At 44.3% G+C, this 20,435-nt stretch overlaps 1 protein-coding gene across 4 annotated transcripts in view; it reads left to right on the top strand.

Annotated features, from left to right (window-relative positions):
* The window catches only part of SHISAL1 (shisa like 1), a 280,550-nt gene that overhangs the window by 161,571 nt on the left and 98,544 nt on the right, over positions 1-20,435 (top strand). Inside the window, exon 1 of one of the 4 annotated variants that reach the window (XM_074936655.1) lies at positions 944-1,250. The exons of 1 other annotated variant lie outside the window; for it this stretch is intronic. The gene's annotated coding sequence lies outside the window, so the exon portion shown is untranslated. Of the gene's footprint in view, positions 1-943; positions 1,251-2,623; positions 2,745-20,435 lie in introns of those variants that run through there. 2 more of the 4 variants (XM_074936635.1, XM_074936646.1) reach the window with 2 other exon arrangements.

Consider the following 20,435-nt stretch of genomic DNA (forward strand, 5'->3'; position numbering starts at 1 on the left):
TAGATGTGTTAAACCTTAAAACCTTAATCTTGAAAATAAAAATGTATGTGATGAATGTCCTTAAATCAGTAACGATGTTCAAAAATGTAAAGCCTTCTCTAGGAGGCTTATCCTGGAGATTTAGCAAGTCTTAAAACATCCTCAAAAGAGGATTGCTTCTTACAGGGTTACTAAATGCTCCGGGGTGTGTACAACCCCCAAAATACCATTTATCAAATAACGCTCTTAAACTGGAAGTACACTGAAAAACCCTTGTAACGAATAGGAGCGCGACTATAGAAGGGGGGAAATGACACGCGTTCAAAGCGATGTTGTGACAAGATTATTCCGCATTGTCAACTGATCATTATTTGGATAATAGTTATTATACTAAAAGCGGAGTATATTACTTTGTTAAATCCGGATCAAAACTTTACATCATAGACGCTGAACTCCTCTTCCCTTCCCCCCTTTTGTTTTCCCCCCCTTTTGTTTCATATTGATTCCCCCCTCAATGTAATCAGCTTTTATGACACAGCCTTTAACACAGAGCCTTTCTGATGAAGAATGGCACGCGAATCGCCACACCGCGTAGGAATTGTTTGAAGTAAGTATCAGGCTCTTAGGGACGTTTCTTTTTTGTAAAGCTGCAGATGCACTTGCACCGAAGAACAGCATGGAGGGGGGAAGTGTCAGGGAACCGAGCGGTAAATGTGGAGGGACCCAAGCTCTCTCCTTCGTGTGCCCGGGCAGCAGTTAGTTACCTGGGGCTTCTGCGGCTGCTGGGCTCGTGCCTGCGGGTCCCGGTGGATCCCGCCCCAGCCTGCCGGGAGCGCTGCTGCCTTGAGAAACCCGGGGGAAGCGCAGGGGAAACCTGGCTGGTTGCAGGCTCCTGCTCCTGACCTGCGGCTCCTCCGGCCCGCCCCCCTGCGCCGGGAGCCATTGGCGGCGGCGGCGGAATTGCCCGGAGGGGCCAGGGAAGTCTGCGGAGCGCCTGGGCAGGCAGCGAGGCCGTGTCCGAGGGGAGAGGCAGCCGGGCGCGGCGGCGCTCCCCTCCCTTCCTGCCTCCCCGCCAGCGGCAGCCGGAGCCGCCTTTCCCCGCCTGCTGGTGGGTCCCAAGGCAGGACGGGGGGGAGATGGGATCCGCTCTGTGAGCCGCCGGGCTGGAGCCCCCGTTTCCAGCGGGCTTCGGGGAGCCGCCGCCAGGCTCGAGAGGCTCCCAGCGCCGCTGGCTGGCTCTTCCCCGGAGGAATCTGCCCGGCTCTCCTTAGGTGAGTGCCCGTGTCGGTGCAGCGCGCCAGGGCTCGCCCCAGCCGGGCAGGGCTCCCACCTCCAACCACAGCCGGGCGCTGGGCTCCAAACCTCGCCCCAACTGGGCAATGCCCGGTGCCCCGTGTGTGCAGTTCTCCCCTAATGCCCCGTCCCTGCAGGCAGTACTCCCCTAATGCCCCGTCCCTGCATGCTGTGCTCCCTAATGCCCCGTCCCTGCGTGCAGTACTCCCCTAATGCCCTGTCCCTGCATGCTGTGCACCCTAATGCCCCGTCCCTGCAGGCAGTTCTCCCCTAATGCCCCGTCCCTGCATGCTGTGCTCCCTAATGCCCCGTCCCTGCGTGCAGTTCTCCCCTCTGCCCCATCCCCGCAGGGCCCCCAAAACTAACTCCATTCGCTCAGCCCTCGGCCCCCACCCCCCTCGCCCAGCTATTCCCATCCCTGCACTGACTCCCCAGAGCAATCCCGTGCTGTATGCCCCGTGCCCTCCGGCACAAACCCCCTCCCTGTGTGGGCTGCTCCCTAAAACTCAGCAGGGTAGTTTAAACACTCCCGCCCCTCCTGAGCACAGCCCGGCGGAATAACTCCCCAAAAGGCAGGCCTGTCCTCCAGCCAGCGCAAACCCTCCGATGGCTCCGGCTGGGCACCGAAAAGACCAGGTTAGACACCTGGGAACGGGCCAGGGTTAGAGGAGCCGGGGATCACGGTGGCTCGAGCCAGGAGGCGCAGCAGGAGGCGAGGCTCCCCGGCGCAGGCTGCACCTTGGGGTTTGCTCGGGGGCTTGCAGGGATGCGTTGGGAGCCCGCTGTAGCGCAAGTGAAGTTTGCAGCCAGTGCCTGGGCGCTCGGGACACCGGCAGCAAGGGCGAGGTGGCCCCGCACCAAATCTGCCCTGGGTGGAGAAGGGGAAGAGTCAGTGGAGGCGTGAAAAGGGACGCGGGGGAGGGCAGAGGAAAGCAGGCGTTAGAGGAGGGGGGCATGAAGAGGAAACAAGTAGGGGAGGCGAAGAAATCGGGGGGAGACGAGACAGCGAGGGCAGAAGTATTATAATCCTATTACAATGCCTGGGGGCGTCGAAGAGGGCGGAGGAGAGCCAAGGAAGGCGATTGAGTTTGCTGGCGACAGCTCCTGCGCACCGGCGTCTCTCTCTCGCACTGAAAGGTACCGTCCCCTCCCCTCCTCCCGGAGCAGTCATGTGGCTGTCGGGTATCTCTTTGCAGCACCTCCGGCTGCCTCTTCCAGCGCGAGTTTTCCCTTGGCAGTACCCGTGGCACAGAGCTGCTTTCGCGCCGGGACAGGCTTGGGCTTTCTGGCAGCCACTGGCGTGTTTTCTTCTTTGGTTCAGCAAACAACACTTGCGAAAAGTGGCTCTGGCGTGACAGTGTGTTAGGTTAGTTATATGGGGGGTGGAGTCTTTTTCCTGTCTTCTAACTCCTTGCTAACAAGAAGCAAGCTCCCTGTCCTGACTCATGGCAGCCTCACCACAGCCCTCTGAGGTAGGTGAGAGTGTCATCTTGACTCCTGGGAAGTGTAACTGTTGCGTGGACTTAGGCAGGTGGGGGGAGAGGAGCAATTCAGTAGGGGTGTGGGAAGCTCTTTTTCCACAGAGCAGTTTGGCAGCTCCGAATTAGGAAACTTTCTGTGGCTTCTGATGTGAAAGGAAGCCCACATTGTATGTAAATAGCACTGCTCAGTACTGTGATGGGAAGAAGACACTGTGAGGTAACTTGGTGCAGTTAGCTCATTACCCAGTCTTGTTTGCTCATTACCCAGTCTTCTGGCACTGCGGTTGCCGTGTGGACATTTGGATTCCCAGTCAATAATTATGTGTAGCACGCAGGTGTTAATCCCTTAGAAAGCTCCTCAGTGGTGACTTGTTTCCATGACCGTAAGATTCTTCCGGCTATCTTTCGGTCCAATTTGGGTTCCTATGTTTACGAAGAGAAACGGAAGGCTGTGCAGATCCAATTGTTATCCCAGTTAGAAACAAACAAAAAGTACCCCTTCCTTGCCGTCCCCACTCAGCTGTCCCCTTCCCCTCTGCTTCATCCGTGAATAGTATATTTTGGGAGGGGAGAGAGATGTGTAAGAAGCATACCTATTGCATGTCCTGATATTTAAAAAAATATATTGGTTCAAATTAAAATATGTTTTGAGTTACTTGTTCAAAATACTTTTGAGAACTGTTCATACTTCATAAGTTTGTCATTTTGTTTTGCCATGTATTTAGGAGTGCTATGATCCAGTGACCTGTCCTTTCAGTGTTTTCGTCTTATAAATCCTGTATTTCAATTGTTAGAGCAGAAAGCTGGGAACCTGGCACTACACATTGTGTGACCTTGCTATTGACTCACTGTATGACCTTGGGCAAGTCTCTGAACCTCTTTGTACCTCTGTATCCCCACCTATAAAATGAAGGACAGTGATGCTAATCTTTGTAAAGTGATTTGATATAATTGGTCAAAAGACGGTTGAAATGTAAAATAATTATTTATTTTAGAAAACTTCAGTACATTACATGTCTTTTGTACAACTGGTAAACATAGCATATATCATCACAGAAAACGAGCAGAGATAGACATAATCTAATCTAATCCCTTTCTAACCTTCATCTATTTTTAAAAAATAAATCACAATTGCACCAGATGTCAACTAGTTAAACTGGTGTTTCATCAAGAAGTTAATGGAACTGTGATGATGTACATCAGCTGAGGCTCTAGCTCAATACATTTTAAACTTTTAAACTATTACACTGTGTCTCTAATTACTGATGGTTGGTTTTCTATTAAATCAAATTAAATTAAAAATGTAGACTCTTCAGTAGTTGTTCTTTTGTTTATAGGAACATTTTTTTATATTATAGAGTATAAGAAATAATATGCAATTGGTCAAAAACACAATAGTAAGACAGACACAATGTTATAAACTAGAACAATACTTTGGATTGTCTGCTGTACTGTCATGAATAATCTAGGAAAGACTCAAGCATGTTACTTGAAAAAAATTAAAGGGACACCATGTTTATCTTCACAAAGAGAAGGTTAAGTGGTGACTTGATTACAGTCTATAAGTACCTGCATGGGGAATAAATATTTGATAGTGGGTTCTTCAATCTAGCAAAGAAAGATAAAAAACTGTCCAATAGCTAGTAGACAAATTCAGACTGGAAATAAGAGTAACTGTTTAACAGTAAGGGTAATTAACCATTGGAACAAGGGTTATGGTAGATTTTTCATCACTGGCAATTTTTAAATCAAGATCTTTTTCTAAAATATATGCTCTAGGAATTATTATACAGGAAGCGAGACTGGATGATCGAGACTGGATGATCACAGTGGTCCTTTCTGGCCTTGGAATCTGTGAATCAACTTGAAATATAGTCAATTTAAAAAAAGTTACAAGTAGTTTCAGGTATTATATTGGCACACGCCTCCTGCCAATTTTTGTGTGGGGTTTTCCCCCCAACAATCACTTTCTATTATTTTTAAAGGGTTTTTTCCCCCTCTCTGGTTGCTTTGTGAAAGAACTAGCAGGATCAAGAAGAGAAACTAACTGATTCTACAGAGGAAACAGTGGAACTGAACATAGAAAGTATTGTAGAATGCCCAGTTAACACAGTGCGGGTGGGGGGAGCGCGGGGACGGGGACGGAGACAAACAACAAAATATTGGTTTGTCTCTAATCTATTTCATTTAGTCTACTGGTAACAATAACAAACCAATGTTCAGTTAGAAGTATGATTGTTTTCTTTTCCTTTTAAGTCAGTAACCTACATCAGGAAAAAAATAAACTCCTCCTGCCTTTCAAATGCTGAAGATACCCTGGAATGCTGGACTCTGGCATTGATTTATGGAAGTACTTAAGCACATGCTTAACTTTAAGGATATGAGTAGTCTGTTGACTTCTATGGGACTTTTATGCTTAAAGTTAAGCATGTGCTTAAGTGTTTTGCTGAATCATAGAATCATAAAATGTCAGGGTTGGAAGGGACCTCAGGAGGTCATCTAGTCCAACCCCCTGCTCAAAGCAGCACCAATCCCCAACTAAATCATCCCAGCCAGGGCTTTGTCAAGCCTGACCTTAAAAACTTGTAAGGAAGGAGATTCCACCACCTCCCTAGGTAACGCATTCCAGTGTTTCACCACCCTCCTAGTGAGAAAGTTTTTCCTAATATCCAACCTAAACCTCCCCCACTGCAACTTGAGACCATTACTCCTTGTTCTGTCATCCGCTACCCCTGAGAACAGTCTAGATCCATCCTCTTTGGAACCCCCTTTCAGGTAGTTGAAAGCAGCTATCAAATCTCCCCTCATTCTTCTCTTCCGCAGGCTAAACAATCCCAGTTCCCTCAGCCTCTCCTCATAAGTCATATGTTCCAGTCCCCTAATCATTTTTGTTGCCCTCCGCTGGACTCTTTCCAATTTTTCCACATCCTTCTTGTAGTGTGGGGCCCAAAACTGGACACAGTACTCCAGATGAGGCCTCACCAATGTCGAATAGAGGGGAACGATCACGTCCCTCAATCTGCTGGCCCATTACCTTGATTTTGAATTTCATTATCTCCAACAATTTAGCAACAAGGCACCTGACTTATATAGTTAGACTTAGATAGTTTCTTGAGAAGTTATGACCATATCAGCATTAGTGGCCCTAGTGACATGACTTTATAGCAATGCTCTGAATCATTTTGTAGAAAAAGAGAAAGAAAATAATACACATGGCACCTTCTTGCTCAGCATATCTGCTCCCTGTATATTACTGAGTCATAGCTCTTTACTTAACTATTTATATTTACCCCCTTTCACCCAAGTTCTTACTATTTATCACTGCAGAGCTAATACAAGTAGAGAAAAATGAGCTGGATTCTATTTAGTATTGCACATGCTCAGCAAAACATAGTTCAATTCTAACTACATAATCTTTTTTAGTACTGATGATAAGAGGAACTATATTTCATCTTAATTTTCACAACCCTGGTAGAGTTTGCACCAAAATATTTTTTTTGACTTGTAAAAGAATCACCTTTGCTAAAGAAGTCAGTGAGAGAATATACATAAAACCTATATACATAAAACCTATATTATTTTACAGTTATTTTTCAGTACATAATCACTTTAAAATATTAATTATTGCTGAAGGTGTTAGATTTCAGGTATATAAATATCTGCATATATAATTTTTAAAGACTAAATCCACAGGATTATAATACTTTTATATTGTTTTAAAAGTATCCATTATACCCAAGTACGTTAGGTATGATGTACTGCTTTTTCCTGAACACTGAAGTACAAACTTCCATTAGAAGGCTGTGTGTTTATACACTAGCTAAGTACTCCCTGAATCTCGGTCACAAGTGAAAAATAAGTCTGCTAGTATCAACTTGTTTCTCTGTGCTGGAGAAGTAGTGTGGTCCAGTGATTAGGACACCAGACTGGAATTTAGTAGACCTGGGTTTTATTCATGGCTCAATTACTGACCTGCTGTGTGACCTTTGGCAAGTCACTTTACCACTCTGTGTCTCTTTTTCCCTATTGACCCATTTTTTCTCTTATCTGTTTAGAATATAAAGCTCTTCAAGGTGTTAAGACAGCACATAGCAGAATCTGGCCCCAATCTCTGCCAGAGCATCTAGACGATGCTGTAATACTAATAATAAAGAATAATAGTCAAGGTTTTTCTGTATCCCCAAAACCACAATGATTTGGCATGATTGCTAGTCACTGTTTGCGACATGCCATGCTGTGAATAGCAGGCTTGTTGCAGTTTGGGGCTGAGGTACAATGGAAGAGTTTTTTTGTAAAGACACACACAAAAAAAAACCTTTTTTGAGGACTAACATCTACTGAACTTTCTCTTTCACACAACAAGACAGACATTCTCAAAGGATAAAATAACACCCATAACAATTCATATGCTTGCTCTTCAGAGGTCTAATTGCATGAGTTTATATTATGGACCCAATCCTGCATTTTCTGCACAATCAAGATTCCCATTGGGGCTAGCATATGTCTGTATTATATGCTCTCTGAATGTCAAAATACAATAGTTATGACCTTATAATATGCATATTAATGGCAAAGTGTTCAGTAAGACCATAAGTCAGCACAGACCACCCATCCACAGCAGAATCTTAATTTTCTGTGTTTTTGGATTGGGGGGGGGGTGAGATGGGGAAGCGGCATTTCTAAGTGCATCTCTTTTCCCTGCCCACAACACATCCTGTTTGATTTTGTAACAGTGAGAAATGTCAATAAGAAACTAGGGAAGTAATGTCTGTACTTTATAAATTACTGCACTTCAGAGCTGAATTAAGCTCTTGATAGACCCCCCCTAGAACTAGATTTATACTTCAAAAGGTGACCTATTTGGTGATAAGTCCAGCTATGTTCTTTTGGCTTTCATATACAACAGAACCACTGTAGAGGGTACAAATGCCGTCTGGTACATTAAGTCTTTTAGCTTGAAATAGGGTTGTTTCCTATGAAAGGTTTACTGCTGAAAAAATGACTTTGAAAATGATCTCTCCTCTGTTGCAAGTTTTATTTCTGCCTTTCATCACTGTGTAGCTGCCAAAATAAGGTAATGTAAAACAAAGAACATACTTTCACATAGTGGTACAAGGCAAAGTAAAACAAAGCTCTGCCCCTGGCTCTTTCATTTCATTCCTCCTAAGAGCCTGAACTTTTGTGTATGGAGATCTTGACTGATAAGGTATCAGTTCTCCCTAGTGCTATATTCTTTTTTCTTTAAGGAACTAAGTACAAGATTTCCCAAATATCTAGTGATTATGGATACCAAACTCGAGACACCCCCCTTCCCCACAAGTGACCTGATTTCTGGATAGTGCACTCTGAAAATCAGAGCCCTTTAAAATGTCTCAAGTTGTATACCCTCCAAACCCACTAGTCACACTGAGAATCTTGATGGTTTTATTATAAAATTAGCAGAATTATAAAAAAGAAACTCTGCTTAAATATATTGCTTCAGAACATTGTTATTGTTCAAGCCAAAAACTGAAAGGGTAGTTCAGTGGTTGGGGGGCTCAGCGAAAAGCAAAGCAAAATGCAGAAGGAAATCATTGAGACTTACCAAAAGCAAAATGAATATTTATTAAACACCAATTGTGATTGCCTTACTCACAAGAGTGGTCCCATTGCACTGAACAGGACTGCTTGCATGACTAAGGTGATCACAGTTTCGCCCTAAATAAATGACATACATTTATGGCAAGACATTTTTTTAAAAAATAGAAACAAAAATATAAATGACAGGTTTCAGAGTAACAGCCGTGTTAGTCTGTATTTGCAAAAAGAAAAGGAATACTTGTGGCACCTTAGAGACTAACCAATTTTTTGAGCATAAGCTTTCGTGAGCTACAGCTCACTTCATCAAATGAAGTGAGCTGTAGCTCACGAAAGCTTATGCTCAAAAAATTGGTTAGTCTCTAAAAATATAAATAGCACACATAGAAAACAGGAATTAAAAAAGAAAAGTTGTACAGAAATGGATGAGCCAGGTAATTTCAACAGATCTCCAGAAACCTGAAAAAACAAAAGCCAAATCGTATGTCGAAATGGATCAGATCCGAGAGAGAGCAAATCAGAAGATCTCACTGCTTCAGAGACACTGAACAAAAGGATCACATCTTCAAAAACCCTGAAAACAAAGTCAGGACTACATATTTGGCCTTTGCAGACTTAGCAGAATGAAGTCATCAGGATTGCTATGCCCTGCATGGTCTCAACAGTTGTACAGAATTAATTTGCTCCTGGTTGGAGGGGCACATCCCAGCTGAAGTGTGGATATGTGACAGTTACATAATTAAACAAAACAAGTAGCTGTGATTCTAGCAAGTAAACTGATCTGTCAGACAGAGACAGAAATTCAGAAATGTGGCAAGCAGTTAGCCTTATCCTATAGCCTTTACTTCAGCATCTGGAAAATACCCTTCAGACTTCAGAAGTGACTATTCTCAGGAGTTCCTTTAAAATTTAATGAAAAACAGAAAGGAAAAAGGCAACACACAAGAAGATTAATATGGTTCAAAGGGGTAGAAAAAATTAGGGAAAAAGGTTGGATTTGTTTACTGATAATGACCAAAATAAATGTAAGCAAACTATTAGTATTAACTAGCATTAAGATAGCACGGCACATTACCTTCCCTAAAGAGCCAATGTTCTTAACTACAAACAAGAAGAAAAGGACAAATGTTACCACAAACTAATGTGCAATAGCCCAGTGTAAATAGCACAACCTTTCTTGAACAATACACATATGCCTGTGGAAAAAGCCTTTGGCAAGTTCAAATGAGTTCAGAAGACAGATTTATGCCATTCTCTGCTAATGTAGTATCTAAGCTGCCCAATATCTATAAGTAGCATAGTAGAATCTTCTCTAGAAGAGATTAGGAGTTGTCGGAGAGACAGATGTGTCAAGAGGTCATGCAAAGCCACCAAACACACCTCAAGAATCACTTATTTTATCCAGCAAATACCAAATTCTAAGGCAAGGTTTTTGTGAAGAGATGATTGAGCTAACGTCTGTTCTCTCAGTTCTTTGGAAATACCCATAAAGAGCCAAAACAGTGAAAGAAGTAGTACCCTATGTCTTTTTTCCCTCTCTTCTAACTGTCCTATCTTCTCCCTCATTGTCAGCTCTGATGGTCACACTGATTCCTATGCTTTTTTAGCTACAGGAGGCAGTAGATACAAACTGCTCAGCATACACTTTTTTCCCTTTATCGAATAGCAGCCAATGTTTTGAGTTATTGTACTCAAAACTGCATCAATATTTCCTTGATTAAGAAGAAAGGGAGAGGCCCATCATCACCATGCTTAATTGCACAGGTTGCGGCTCAGACTGCCTGTACAGTGATTTTCTTAGTTTGTATGCTGACCTTCTCAGACTGACGAAACTTAGCAGACCTGCCCACAGTGACACTTCACTGCTTTCACTGCTGTGGGCTAGGGTGTCTGGCATTGCAAGCTAATGGTGCTTCTAAGACCTCTGGGTTTGGAAGAGTCTAGTTACCAGTCTCCAAGACACACTGCTCTTTGCAACAGACTGGTGCCTATTCAGCATGGAACAAGGCCAGTCTCCAACAGCCTGTTTAAGACGATGGGAGTGTGACATTCCCCAGGGTACAATCTGGACTTTTGAACAGCTGTGGCCCCTGAGTTCTCCAACCTGGGGTGCCTTTTACACTCCTTCACTGTGAGAGCAACCATTCCTGGCCTGCTCACACACAGCCTTCAGCATGTAAATTACTTCCAGCTATTTTGCAAAAGTGCTACAGTCAGCTATCCTTGAATTACACTGCAGAGTAACACCAGCAAATTCCCAGTCCCAGGCTCTCCCAGAAACGTGTGTCTTGTACTGCCTAGCCCTCTCCTGAACAATACAAGCTCACATAAAGTCTATCGTTTTATTAATAGAAAAATGTTATGCACAAACCTTAGCACAAATGGATTTTTCCAAACATTTAAATCTAAGCACACTGGCTGAGATAAAACAATAAAACAAGTTTATTTAACTACAGAAAGATAGATTTTAAGTGATTAGAAGTAATGAAGCATAAAAGTCATAATTGGTTACAAGTAAATAAAAGGTAAAATGCAACTAATACCTAACTTTACAAGCTAGAGTGAATTAAAAGCAAAGGTCTCTCTCACCACATGTTCTAGCAGTCTTACTGGCTGAATTCCTTTCCACCAGGATCCCTCCTCAGCCCAATTATGTTTCCTTTGTCATCCAAGTGTTGTGGATGCTGCTAGTAGAGATGAAGGGAGAGATCTTTGGGGAGTGTCTGCTCCCCTTTCTTACAGTTCTCTTTTTCTCTGAAAATCACCTCTACCTGAAGTTCAGGAGACATAAGGTTTTGGGCGATGGGATCCTCCAGCTGTTTCTTTGCCAAAATGTAGATTTCTCACACACATTCTTTTTCCTGCCAAAGAATGGCCACTTAACCAGGTGATCGTTCATTTTATTTTGTTGGTCCCTGGCTGAGGCGTCAGTTTGCCTTTTATCTTTGAGAAATTGGTTTGTGCGTGCTTTTCTAAATTTGGAACATATCTCAGTAATGTTACACAGTCTCATAATTTTGCATACAGTGTTGCCACACGCATTTTACCAGGACAATATTGATCAGCAAACGATGAATTTTCAAATGATCTCTCACAAAGTATACTTTGTACAAAGTTTATCTTGGTCTTGTATAGGGGGTGAACATAAGGGTACAGACTGTCACAGGGAGACTTTCTATTGAACTTCAGCAGGCATTAGAATGAGGCTCAAATTGTCATTTTGAAAGGATAGTTGGAATAATACTAACTCGGCATGTTATTACAATAAATAGCACTAAGCAGAGCAAAGTTTAGCTACACACACGGGTTAACCAAGTTGAACAGTTTGCATATTGGGAAGTTCTTTGTATCTCCATCAGGCAGTTTGTCACAGGCTCCCTCAGATCAGAATGGATGTCTCAAGCCCCAGGAAGTGTCTGTGGGCACTGTCTCAACAAAATGGTTCAGTACCCAGTGGATCTTTACACTTTATAGTAAAACCAGTTACTTTGTCATTCCTTCTTGTAGCCAAATGATCTGTAGCCATTATGTCATCTTTCAGAGTCAGACAATTCTTCCTTCATCCCAGTCTTGCAACAGCTATAGATGTTGCCAAATACCCACAGCAAACATTGACTTTGACTGGAATTTAGCACGGTCTGCACCTCTGACATTCAGGCCCAATATCTTTAAATATTTACTTCCAACCTTGTATGAATAGTTGTTTTAAATACCAGCCTCAAAAGAGAAACCTGGGCATATCAGCCAGGCAAAACATTGTGAATGGGGTTTGCCCCCAAGACCAACAATTAAAAGTTATTTTCAGAAATTAATAAAAAAAATTTATGAGATAACCATAAATAGTAGCTATCCAGCACACTAATAAAAATGAAAGACCCTATACTGTTTGCACTGCTTATGGGTACAACATCAGGATTTTAGAGAGATGATGTGACAGGTTTCAATTGGTCCTCCGAGCCCCTAGGGGGCGTTGGAGACCTATGGTCCCACTGGCGGGCCTTAGTCACACCTTTCGAGCGCTGGGGAATTAGCGGGAAAGGTGTGCCAGCCCGAGTCTGCGGTGCGCCCCTCAAGCAGGGGAGCGCCGGCCCGAGTCTGCGGTGCGCCCCTCAGGCAGGGGCGCGCCGGCACGGGTTTGTCGCGCACAGTTCTGCTACCCAAGGCAGGTTGGCCGGGGTAGGGGAACGCAGGCCCACCCAACTCCACTGCATTCCAGCCCAGGGCCCTGACAGTGGCGAGAGGCGAAGGTCCTGCCGCTCGGTCAGCAGGGGGCCATTCGCGCCCGCTGACCAAACACACCCACCCCACGGTGCAGTTCTGTCCCTGGGCTACTTCCTACCCGGTCTCTCAAGCGGGTCTCTCCGGTCCCTCCAGCTCATCCGGATATTCCGCCGCTGGCAGCTCCAGCTCCCCCTCTGTGTCAGACTCACACTGGCCTGGGTTACAGCCGGGCCCCTCCAGGTCCTCTGGGTATTCAGCGGCTGGCAGTCCTGGTCGCCACAGGCCTTCCTCCCGGTCAGGTTCCTCCTGGCACAGGGCCTCCCCTGGGTCGGCAGCAGGATCACGAGGGAGCAGCCTGTGTCTGTCTCCCTCCCTGGTGCTCTCCCCACTGGGCAAACGGCCCCACCTTTGTACTTCCTGTCCCACCCCTCCCCTTTCGGGGATTGGCGTAAGATTGGTCTGGCCCCGCCCACTCAGGTTGAGAGGGTGGCTCTTTACCCTCTGGTTCGGAGGGAAGCCACCCTGGCTCCCTACAGATGGGTAAACTGCATTCTCCAAATTCATGGACAACTCGTGCGTCTGAGAGTAGAACTGGGACTATAGTATCTGTATTATGCGAGTACTGAGCCATCTTCAGTAGTAATCCAAACTTATGAAAATAGTAAAACCTTCCCCATTAAATATAATGTAAGATTGTCACCAACATCTTGAGGAAAATTCCCTTCTCAGTCAGGCTGGTGCAGCACTAGTCAACAGGACTCCAGTGGTGTAACTGAGAGGACAATATGGCCTCTCAGAAGGTTCAGCTCATTGGCAGACTTGGCTAGAATTGAATAGACCTGAAAGAAAATCATCTGCAGCTGATTCCAAGGATAGAGTCATATGTATCGGGTAAGTTCAGTATAACCATACTCATTAGCCACTGTGATTATGTGGAGCTCAAGAATAATTCATTGTGATCCTCCTTGAAAGCCTGGCTGTACTTCAGCGTTTCCTTGATTAAGCCATTGGTGATTTTTCATATTTAAAAATGTTGTTAGTGGGCAGCACTTTAGAAGTTTGGATTCCAGCCAGAAGATAAACAATAACTTTGTAACCAACTATGTGGGGAGATTTTACATGCACAAAAGTCAGAAATTGTAACGTTATGAATTCATGTCCCAGATTCTCCAGTATGTTGGGCTGATTTGTGTTACGCTGCTGGTACAACATGGTCCAAAAGCCAGCGTAGCCAACTGTGGAAAGATCAATACAGTGTAGGTACATTCCCTTGTAGTGTAATGTCAGTGCAGTGGTTCCTGTGCTGCCCATTCCTCCCTTAACCTTGTATAGTAGGTGTAGCTGGAGGACAGGCACCATGGTTGAGTCTTTCCTATATCCCAGTGCTCTCCTGATGTTATAACAGTCCATTGGTACCATTAACAACTGGTGCAATTCAGAACAGCCTTCAGGCTCTTCTAATGCTAGCATAGCAGCCTGGCACACAGTCATCCAAGAATCATTTGTGCTGTGAGCACCTTACCAGCAGCCAAGAATCTGAGCCTCGTGGCCTAACTCACCCACCATCGCCTTCCCCTTTTTGCATATATGTGGGGTTTGATTCTCACCTTGTATTGGAGTCAATAGAGTCACATAAGTGTAAGAGATGGGAAAATCAGTCCCCTACTATATTTTATTAACATTTACATTGCATGAGCATCACATAGTGAGCTGTATTAAAAAAAATCCACTATATGGCAAAGAAATAAATGCAGGTTTAATTCTGAGTGGAAGTGGGTGGATTAAGAGATGCCACTGAATCGTGTGTCTGGGAAACTTTTGTAGACAAGTACCATCTGAGAACTGGATCCTGCTTCTTTGAAGTCAGTGGAACAATTCCCATTGATTTGAATGGAATCAGGATTTGGCCCCTACTCTCTGAAAGAGAAGAGCTGCTGTTGGAGAAATCCCTTGTTGGGTTTTCTCTGCATAAAAATTGGACAGGAGTCAGGAAGATTCTCTGTTGCCCAGTCATCTAAATATAACAATGAGAAATGTCTGAGGAAGAGGATTGGCAGTAATAACTCTTCACCTGCTTCTTCAGTCTTTATCATTGGCTTCCCACACTTCTGGACGATTCTTGGCAGAATGCTCCTTAGTCCATTCATTGTCTTTGTTGTACTGTCTATCTTGCTCTTTTCTTTCTCATCGTAACATATTCACAGGAAGGAAATTTCCATCTACCATTAGTCACTATAAACCCAGAAGCCACAGAGACCATAGCCTGCTTCCAGTTTTTTGTTTTCTAAATCTATTATACATAACAGAAACATACACACATCTCCATTCGCCCCTTCTCTACCTGTAAGTCGCTGACTGATATCAAATCCCATGGCAGTGAGCTCAGAGTGCCCAGCACCTTGCAAGATTAGGCCATAAATGTTACCTTCTGTGTATATCTTTGAAAATCAAAAGCAATTTGAAGCTAAGATAACAAGGTGTGCTCATTTTATAGTTGTATAACTGCCTTTCAGTGACAACATCAAAAACCCAATGGTTTATCTTAGTCTGAAAATTTTTGATCCAAAAGTTTTCATATGTGACACTGGCCTCTCTATTTAATCAAAGAAGAAATTTGTTTGGGTTTTATGACAGCTATAATCATCCTCTCCCTAAATCATATCTCTGCAGGATGCAGTAGAAGACTGGAAGTAACACACGTACATAAAACCTAATCAATTTAGAATAGTCCATAGGGCAAACATACTATATTGCTTTAGTCACTAGATAACTAGTCACTGACATGAGACTGGAATAGACTGGATTTCTTAACTTCTAGTCATCAGTGTCATTCTGCAGGTCCACCTCGCCTAATGGATTATGGTTTTATTTCTTTCCTTTGTGTATCTATGCAGTATTTTTTTCTGTAAACTTAAATCCTAAATACAACAAAATACATTCCATGGTTACATTAAATGAAAATAGTGTTTATTCATAATCCACATTAGAGCCATCCAAAGAATACTCTAGCAAAACCAGGGCCTGATTTTCAGAAACAGAGTATGTCTACACTGCAATGTAAGCCCAGGATTAGTGGGATTTGAGTCAGCTGACCCTGGGTTAGAGAACCAAGGTCTTGAGCATCTATACTGATTGTCTACCCTACATTAAGAATTTTCTAACCTGGGCTCGAACCTGGGGCTGTGGGGCCCACACTGCAGCACTCAGATCTGAGTCAAACCAATCATATCCAAGACTCCCTAGCGCCCTCCTGAAATATGGTGGCTCTAGCCCTTTGGCCATGGTGCTCTGTGTTGCACTTGACTGTTCACCCTGCATGTTGCAGAAAGTTTGAACAGCCTGCCAAATAGTCATTTTGGTCTGTGCGCTCCCAGAAACCTGAGCCAGCAACGTGGAAGAGGCACCATTTGAAGAACTCCTCTTGCTTGTACTTTCACTCTTATGCCAAGAAATGGGCAGAGCTTCCATGAGACGCTGGTGGACATTTATTAGCATTTTCTGACCCACCAAAGGCACCTGACAGAGCTAATGACTGAGGAGGAAAAGGACACAGACATGGCACAGTTCAACTGGCCGATGCTGCTCATGACACTCGGTACAGCTGCTGATGCCCCCGACATAGACCAGTGCTTCTGGAGCACAGACTGGTGGGACCACGTTGTCATGCTGGCCTGGAACAACTATCAATGGATCCAAATCTTTCACCTGAAGAAAGCTACATTTCAGGAGCTTGGTGGGCAGCTTGCCCCAACCCTCCAGTGTAAAGACACACACATGGGGCAGCCTTGCCAGTCCGAAAGCAGGTTGCTTTAACCATCTGGAAGCTGGCCACCCCAGACTGCTACAAGTCCATTGCCAACCAACTTGGAGTTGGAAAATCAACTGTGGGTAAAGTGGTGGCAGAGGTTTCTGAGGCAATCAGGCATGTGCTTTACCCCAAGGTGGCCAGCATAAAAGATACTCCTGAGGTAATTGTTGTCTTAGAGGGAATGTGGTTTCCAAATTGCGATAGGGCCATTGATGGGACTCATGTGCCCATAGTTTTCCCTTCTCAAGGAGCACATTAGTACACAAACCCCAAAGGGCACTACCCCATTGTTATGCAGGCCCTCATGGACAACAGAGGTCGATTTATGAATGTCAGCATGGACTGCACTGGAAAAGTTCATGATGCCAAGCATTTTTTGCTGTTTGGGAATCTGCATTCATGGACAGGCTCATCTGGATCTACAGACCCATTTGGATCCCAGTGTCATCAATATTGTACGCATTATGTGGCTTGCTGTGCTCTTCGCAATCTCTGTGAAGCCAGATGTGAGCCATTTTCCCCGGAATGTCAGCAAAGGGCCAGTGAACCAGTACACTCAGCCAGAAAGTGCACCTACGACTGCTGGAGCTGGATGCACCTTGGCAACAAAAGTCAGGCGTGCTTTGTGCTCTCGTGCTATGGACTTGCATGGCCCAATAGAAGGTGCAGGAGCGGGGCATAGTGCCTTTATGAATGTGCCAGTGAGGGTGGGGCTCATTTATTGTGGGAGTTTTCAGTGCTTGGGGAGTTGATTGCCATGCAGCGTATTTATGAATGACATGGCCACTTATGAAATGGTGCGGGGCAGTGAGTCACAGTATGGATTGATGTAAGGAAGCGATTGAAGTATGGATTGATGTAGAGAACTGTATTGAGGAATGGTGTTTGCATACTAATTCCTAATTGTCCCTGCGCATGTATTTACCTTTATTATCTGTAATACACATTGTATGATGTGATGTAGTGATAGTAATAAACTTTCTTGATGAAATGAAAAGCTTTATGTGTAAATATCTATTAGAAAAGTATAACATTCACCCATTGCCAGGCAGGCCAGCGGCCATTACAACACCTACACACCAGTAACAATGACAAACAAAGTGCATGAACAAGTGCAAACAGTGAAACTGTGTCCAAGACAGAAACACCCTAATATTGCATGTTCTCTGGTCCCCCACTCTCCTTTACCTTCCTTCCCCATTTGCTGCGCACTTACCCGGGGGGGAGGGGAATGGAGGAATCCACGAGGGAGGGGGTCAATATGGAGGGCTGCATGGGACATAATTGCTCATGGAGCCTGATTGCATGGGCCAGGAGTCTTCTGGGCTGCATCACAGGGTACTGCGGAGGGGACTCAGGCCATGGTCCAGGTAATGCAGCAGGACCAGGTATTCTTGCAGCCATTAATGATATCAGCTATTTCAAGCAGTTCTTTCTGCTAAGCTCTGTCCTTCCCCCCCTTAGCTGCCATTCCTGTTCCCATGGTGAAACCCTGTCCTCAAGCTCTGCAGCCAGCCTGAGGCTCTCCTCTTGCCTCTCTCCAGGCCTTTCCTCTAGCTGTAATTCGCTTGTCTTTGGTACTGGACCTGGTTGTTGGCCCTCTCCAGAACTTCAACCATAAGTTCGTCATGGCAACACTTCCCCTTGGAATGGCCTGTGAAGGAACATTGGCCCAGGCTTCTGCTGCCATGTGGGTGAGCTGGGGAAGAGCTGCAGCCAGTAGAAGTCGAGGGACCTGGAACAGGACAAGGCATAGAGGGTTATTATCTCACATAGCCCAGTGCGGGAGCACAGAAAACATCCTTGTGGAATTTCAAGGACATAAAATGTTACTTTTCCAAACTGAACTTCAATATATTGTGAGAGGGCTGCTTCAAACCACAGAAGCTCCCTGGACACAACCTGGTTAAGCACAGTGAAAGAAGTGCAGAGACAAAGGAAAGTTAAAAATTCAGACCTGTTTTTTATTTTCTAACCATTGCAGAACTATTTGAGGGGGGTGCGGTGCCATCAGTAACCATGTTACAAAACCTTTCTCTGACATTTCAGGCCTTCCACATTTTGAAGGACATAACAGTTCTTGTGGTGCTGATTGGCAAAGGGAGGTCTTATTCCAAGCTGCTGTTGGGGAAACCTGCAGTGTAACATGCAAATGTTCACGTATTCAAATGTATAATGACTGAACAGCACATCTATGAATGGAGTGGGCATGTCAGGTACCGAGGGAGCCCTGGAAAATATGCCCTTCCCAAAAATGTGACTTTCTATCTAGAGTTCCTTCTTTAGGAAAAGTTTGCAGCTATCAGCACCTGGGATTGGGTCAGAATTCATGAGGGAATCAACAGGAAGATGTATTAGACTCTATATGGTTTAGTTGGTTATGGCTGCATGCAAACAAACAGAACTCCACAGCCATCCTCCTTATCCCTCCTCCCCTTCCCCCTCCACTACATTTCTGGACAAAATTTCAACCCCCAGTCAAATTTGACACCTATGGACTGAAATGGACTAGATTTGTAAATGGAATGTGTTTCTTGCCCCCTGTCCCACATACACAGAGTTCACTGTTTCCACACATCCATTTTCAAGACATAAAAGTTCCATTTGAAGAATTCCCTCTCTTGTTTCAACCTCGAGCTGTGATCTCATTGTATCCTACAACCAAAGTGGAGTCAGGCTGGGTCCATTCTCTGCGACAGAATGGGAAGTGACTAAAAAACTGTGAAGTCTGTTTTGTTCCGGTGTTGAAATATTGTCTTCGAGGCTGTGCTAGTTTGGACTTGCCATGGGGCAGTCTGTTGGGGAAAGGCATTTAATGCCTCACTGAAAAACCATCACCCAGAGCCATCAAGACTGCGAACTGGGACCCTCAACTTTCAGTGATTCTGAACTCATGGCCCATCTCCAGGGAACAGCAGTATGTCTGCAGAGGGACACACACAGGAAGGGAGAGGGGAAAAGCATTACCCTTTTGGCTGGGAGTGTGAGCACATGGCACGGAGGCAAGACCCTATTTTATAGTAGGGTCCTGCTGTGTGCAGGGGGCCAACCATTGCCATACATAAGAAGGGCTTGTGGGAACAAGAGGGCAGGGGGGACTCTGCCCAGCCTGAAACACTGACAAACCATAGACCCCCAGAAGAGGAGCTCAGGCTAGGGGAAAGTATGTCTGTGTGAATCTACCCAGACCCACTTGGAATGGAAGCACATAGTACCCAGCAATTTGGGTCCACTCGCAACACACTGGTGACCGTACAGATTTCTGTGCCAGTTTGTTGCACATACATGTAAGCATCACCTTCTGTATACTGGCTCTTATTTAAAAAAAGAAAAAAAATAATGATTGTTCAAACTAGGTAGTAAGCTCAGTTTTCTGTTCACAGATGATCAACCCATTGACTATAGTTTTCACTAACCTTGCTATTAATTCATCAGTAATGAGTGAGCTCTGACAGATGATAAATTTAGTCAACTATAAACATTTTCCTACATACTACATCTAAAAGTGCTTTCATTATGCTAAAATAGTGGTTCTTTCAGTTGGATTCTAACCTGAGTATATTTTACATTCACTTGTTTCTTGTATTCAACATCTTTTTCACTTCTGCATTTTATTGCTGAAAGGATTGCTCAGCAGTTGGGCTGAATGTTTCCCTCTCTGTGTCATTTTTCTGAACAACCTCTCTCATGACATGATTTGTGCTATTTATTTTTTCCATTTATATTGTGTTATTCTGTTACTCTGCTTAAACATACACCATAGGTGATGCTAATGAAAGACTTTTTTAAGTGAATTGTCGAACCTTGTAAAGGAGCTTAAAGCTTGTTTCTAACATACAATAGCTTGAGACAATGTGGCATACCTTCTAGTTTAATTCAGACATCAGAATTAGTGGAATTTCTACACAAACTCACATAATACTTTAAATTGTATTGCATTGCAGTAATATGTATAATATTATAAATAGGATCCTACCAAATTCACAGCCATGAAAAATGTATCATGGACCGTGAAATCTGGTCTTCTGTTTGCTTTTACCCTATACTATATAGATTTCACAGGGGAGACCAGCGTT

The sequence above is a fragment of the Natator depressus genome, chromosome 1 (genome assembly GCF_965152275.1).
Source record: "Natator depressus isolate rNatDep1 chromosome 1, rNatDep2.hap1, whole genome shotgun sequence".
Taxonomy (NCBI): domain Eukaryota; kingdom Metazoa; phylum Chordata; order Testudines; family Cheloniidae; genus Natator; species Natator depressus.